The following is a 6,000-nucleotide window of genomic DNA, read 5'->3' as shown; positions in this document are numbered from 1 at the left end:
GACTGACAAAACACAATCAGGTGAACTTAGAGCAAATTAACATGCAACTAGAGTTGTATTTCCCCACAACTGTTAAGTGGAGAAAAAAATTCTCCATAAAACAGAGGGAAAATGAAATGACATCTGAATACTTCCATCAGGACCTGCAAATAATAGATAGATACATGGGGGTATCAGATACAGGGAACGATGCGAATTACAGGAAGATAGCTGTTTCTGTATTAATGGACGGACTCAATCAGACAGTAAGGGACAGGGTACAAACATTTTTTGCCTCATTGGATAGCTTGTCATAGAGAGTGCACGATTGAACACCATAAGAATATTGCTAGGCGTAGAGAACTGCAGGAGGAGAGGCTGGGGATTGAAAGTATACAGGCTCTTACACCAGAGTCTCATCAGCCTAAACCCCAAAAACCCTGGTGGTAAGAAAAGACAGAGAAATTGTTACATTTGTAAAAAATAAAAATAAAGGACATTTTGCTAGAGATTGCAAGAGTAGTAGAGCACATAGACAATATAGACCCCTAGACAGAAAAAAACAAGCCACGTTATTAAACACATAGACGGGATCATATAGAAAACACAGATTTGGTTAATGGGAAGAATGGAATAAATGCAACTTTACCCTTTTGACAGAACTTACTGGGGTTAGGAGGAGGTCTCTAAACTTCTGCTTCTTTCTCTAGCAGAAGTGACCTCTAATTAATTTAGCAGAAGTTTTGTTAGAGATGGTATACATATAGCGTGCTCCCGCCCAGGAAGTACGAATTATGTTGGATACCCACGAAGACTAAGGTTGCATTTCACTGTTCTAGATACATGTCCATCACAGGTAGAGGAAATTATCTCAAAGATACCGGGTTCCCTATGAATTTAGAATGGACAGGACACTGGATTGATGGCTGGGATAGTCCCAGTAGAGATATAACACACATAGATTTTTTTTTTTGGGAGCAGACAGAGTAGAGAATCATTCCCCTTAGTGCCCAATCCAGATGTCAAACTTTGTAAAATCTTCTTTGCCTCTACCAACTTATCTGTTACTAAACTCTATGTGATTTGTCTTCAAAGCTTCCTCTTTATCTCTTACGTCCACCGACAGGGTTACAGTTCAGACGCCACAGGCCTACTCGGTCTTTCAGAGTTCTGCCCAAATCCAGTATATCTCACCAGCATAGGGACACCAGTATTAACGCAGTGTGCCTGGTCATGCACAAACGGTGAGGAATGAGAATATTGGTGAAGGGAGACTGTGCATAGACACCGATATGCATGATGGCGTGACAGCCTGATGGTGAACGCAAATCTGAAAAATTTTCTTTTTATTATTACCTTTCTCTTTTCACTTTCCACAGATGGTTTACTTCACACAACTGATAATGCACAACAGTTAAACACATTAAAATGCAAGATTTATGTTCCCTACAGAAAGGCCACTGACCCGGAGAGAACTTGTGACAAAGAGCAGAGTGTAGAGAACATTGTATCACTGGAGTGTCTGTTCCGGGAAGGTTGAGAGGCAGGACTGTTGAAGGGCATCCGAGCACAGATCTAGAACGGTTGTAGTATCATTTTTTTCCCCTCCCCCTGCATTTTCCTGTCTTTTCCCCTTCTTACTTTCCTCCTTTCCCTAAACGAAATGGATCGATCACAAGAGACTGCGTTTCGGGTTCTATTAGTAACTCTGGTTTTGAACAGGACAGTTTGTTTTTGTGACGGTCCCAGAGAGGTCGAGCAGGGATCTGGAATGCGTTCTGATGGCAAATATGAATTTGTAGGATCTCAGGATCAGCACATCACTTTAGTAAAGGCTGGCATCAGTTAGCGCTCTGGTAGTCAGGGAGCTCGGAGACACTGTGAGGGGTTTTTGTCTGATGAATATTGTATTTGTAGGAATTGTGAGAATATAGTTGAGGATGGGTGCATCCAGAGATGTCAGTCCAACCTTAATATTGACATGGACCGTCATCCGTTGAGTGATTACCACTCACTAGTGGGTAAGGTCTTAAACCAGACAGAATGCTGGGTGTGCTCTCAGGTACCTCAAGGTCAGAGCAAGTCAGGATTAGTACCGTACCCTTTAGCAATAGATGAGGTACTCGAATTGCGGGGTGGGAGACCGGTGGACAAGAATTTAAATATTTCTAGGCCCCCTAGTTTGAAACTCCACCAGTATCATGTAGATAGATCCTTATTGTGTTTTAATATTTCCAATTACCTAAAACCGGGAAATTGGGAAGTGACGTGGAATAACCAGACAATGACCTTTTCACACAGAGCTGATAGGATACCCATAGACTCTGAACTTGTACGCCAAATAGCCAACAGTGGGAGGTATTTTCGGTATAGGTATACTCGTGGAAGCAAGACCATGTGGATTGGAAAAGTATCGCCAGGGTATTGTACTCATATCATCCATCCTGATACTTGTACTGAGCAGATGGGAGAACTAGGGATTGGGTTTTTCACTTGGAAAGTTTGTAATATGGTGATGTCATATTCTGTCCCCTGTGTTCTCCCAGATGATGCCTATTTCATATGTGGGAGGAAGGCGTACAAGTTGCTTGCCCCGAGCTCAGAGGGATTGTGTTATATTGGGAGAGTACTGCCAGAGGTCATGACCATAACCCATGATAAGATGAGAGATGTTCACCGCAGTGCTCAGGCTCCTTATACTCACTATGAACACATCGTCAAGAGACACCTCATAGATAGGACAGAGCACGCAGCCTCTGATTTGATCCACGAATCCACCGGGATTCAATTCCTTCTCGCATTAGACATCACCCGTACTGCCAGAGGAATGATAAATTATAGGTATATCCATGCGCTAGCAAACTTGATAGATAATATCCCTGAGATGTATGACGACACCTTCAGGTATATGGGAAGGGAGTTACAAGCTTGCAAGAAGGAACTGATTCAGCACAGGATGGTCTTTAATTATATCACAGCCATGACGGGTGGGTACTGTGTTACGCTGGCAACTCAAAATGGGGTGAAGTGCTGTACGTATATTACGAACAGTACTGACGACCCAACGGAGATCATCGATCAAAAGATGGACGATATCTTGCAGTTGAAGTGGGAGTTCAGGAGGAAACACAGCCTTACCTTGGCGACTGTGAGTAATGAACTGACCGGCTGGGTCTCATGGTTGAACCCACAAAATTGGTTCTCAGGTTTAGGAGAGTGGGCTCAAAATTTTATTATGAGTGTAGGGAAGTTTCTCCTTTGTATCCTTGGAGTCGTCATAATTATTGGTTTGATATTTAGGTGTGTTCAAATTCTGACGCGGCGCAAGCACGGCACAAAGTTGATGAGTCTCAGGAGCGGGGGTACTGTTATAGCAGCAGATTTAATTCATGACCCTTCCATAGAGACAGTGATATGATAAGGATTGCAAATGAATTTCATGGCCTGTTTCGTTCACCTGTTTTTCTTTTGTCTCCCCCTCTGCCCAGATACATCCATCCGGAAAAGACATCAGCCCTACCCAAAATGTTTATGTGAATGTATTTTATTTATATGTCAGCTTCATCTCTGCAACCTTCAGTTAATAGCACACATAGTCGACAGGTGATATCCACATATACTAGCACTCACTTATGTTTCCCTCTCCATGTATCATCAACTAAATGTGCACCCCATTTGTTGGAACAAGAAGCCGAAAAGAGCTTGGTAGTGTTTGTTGGCCCATTTACAGACCCTTAATACAGGATGAGAAGGATTTAATGTATACTTCACAATACCTCAAAGCTTATGTAGAACATATATGGCACGATGATACATGCCCCTCAGACATGAATTCATACATACATACTTTTACTATCCAACTAGGTCATACATTTCCCACCTAAAACTCTCCTCTGACAACTCCAAGCTTCTGTAGATATTGTGTATATATTTTTCTGTTTTTATTGATTAGATAGTGGCAGTTATTGGTGACTGCCAAAGGGTGGACTGTCAAAGTCAAAAAATAATGCAGTACACACATCATGTACAAACTACACACAGATGGCTTCCATGCGCGTACTTGCTCTGCTGTGCGTGTGCATATTCGCAATTTGTGTATGGTCGCTCCCGCGGTCCTGCGCATTAGCGCGTGGTATGAGTATTTACGGGAGAGTTAGTGAATGCATGGAAGGCTATCAAAATACATTATATATTTAATCCAAATAGTGCACAATGTACACATAGTCTCCTTGCACCACATCAGAAATTAACATCAGTTTAAATGGTAACAGAACAAAGGGATTCACCTTTACAGGATAGGAGGGGACAGAACAAGGTTACAAGGTGGTGTTTGGTATCCAGCTGTAGGGTATTTTAAGGGAAACATTCCGGTGTTGGTTTGAGGAAGATCACATGTTCCTGCGGATAGTTATGTGCAGGAGCAGAATATAGATATAAACTGTATTTACTGTACATTATGTATGCGGCGGGAATCCAGAGAAGACCACCCACAAGAGCAGTGAAAATAGACATTGCCCACCTATTCAAACAGACCTATGACCTCTCCTGTACTGTAAATGTGCATTCCTGTGTCCAATGGACAAAGAGATTACAGTATCTATTGTATTGCTTTTTGGAAGAAGTGTATAAAGAGAGCTGCTGCAGGCCTGGTCTGACACAAGACTCACAATGTTATCTATTAGATTACGGAGGACCGGACCGGGAAGCGCACGCGAATATACTCACGTATGTACCATTGACTGTAGCCATTATTCTGTTATATTGTCTTATATTGTATTGTATATATTGTAACCCCCTTTCAGCAATATTACGCTGTGGTGTCGGAACCCAGTGATTTAACTACAAATCGGTGTTGTGTCTTCCTTTCCCAGCTAAGGTTTAAAAGTGTATTAGTAATGCATTGCATTGCTGTATAAGGTTTAAAGCATATTCATTGGGTGTGTACGCGCTGCGGGTGTATTGTACCGTCAGCGCGGCGTTTGTACACAGAGTCTGTACATCGTACGGGACTCTGTACGCTAATAGCATAAAAAGTACGTAGCGTGTGTACCAAGTATAGCGGCCACAGCTGCTAAAGGTTTAAAGTGTGTTTAGAGTGTATAGAAGGTATAGCTTTTCATTCCTGCATACCAAACGGCATTGTCAACATCATAAAGAGAAAAGTGACTTGTGCTCATGTTTCGGTCCAAAGACCTTTTTCAAGAAGTAGATCCACTTCTTGAAAAAGGTCTTTGGGCCGAAACATGTTGAATGGATGACAAGCTGTGACAATTGCATCAAACAGCTGTGACTACGTGCTGAGGAAAAGCTCTGTACGGTGGTGCCAGGCTCTTCAGCCCAGGACCCTTACATCAGCTTATTTAAGCTAAGCCCACCGCACCTCCTGTTTTGGGTGAGTACTCATTACTATGAGCACAAGTCACTTTATACATATGCACATGTGTAACTGTTGTTGTTTTAATACCAATATTTGAGCCTAATAAAGTGTGTTTTGTATTTTGCCTAAACCACAGTTGTAGATTAATTCAGACTATGGTTAAGGATATGGCTATATGAATAGGAACCACTTTTATTCTGGTATTTTTATGCACTTGTATTCTGGTATTTCTATACATCTTATGCATCAAGCGCCAGTGTTTTCCACCAAACCGCCATTTCATTGTAATCATTACATCATCCATCTCTCTTCACGGTCCTATTCTGCATGAAGAAGAGCTAGTGTATAGTAAGCTGTCTAGTTTTTAGCCAAGTCGTCCACGCTCCACTCCCGTGGTAACTCCTAGACCAAGCCTACAAACTAATCCAAGCTTGACAAAGTATTTGTGATGTTTCTGAACACAGTTTGTTCTTCTACCTTAGTGTTTTTTTCAGCACTGATTTTCTGGTTTAAATTTTTTTGACACCTCTTCTGCACTCTAAGTGAGAAGAGCTTGCATGGTCATGTGAGGCAGAAGATGCCTGACTGACAGCAGTTGCAGAACTACCACTCAGATCCCAGCCTTGCCTTGCCACTGCGGGTGG

The sequence above is a fragment of the Pseudophryne corroboree genome, chromosome 4 (assembly GCF_028390025.1).
Source record: "Pseudophryne corroboree isolate aPseCor3 chromosome 4, aPseCor3.hap2, whole genome shotgun sequence".
NCBI lineage: Eukaryota > Metazoa > Chordata > Amphibia > Anura > Myobatrachidae > Pseudophryne > Pseudophryne corroboree.
Note: the sequence above shows the minus strand (reverse complement) of the source record.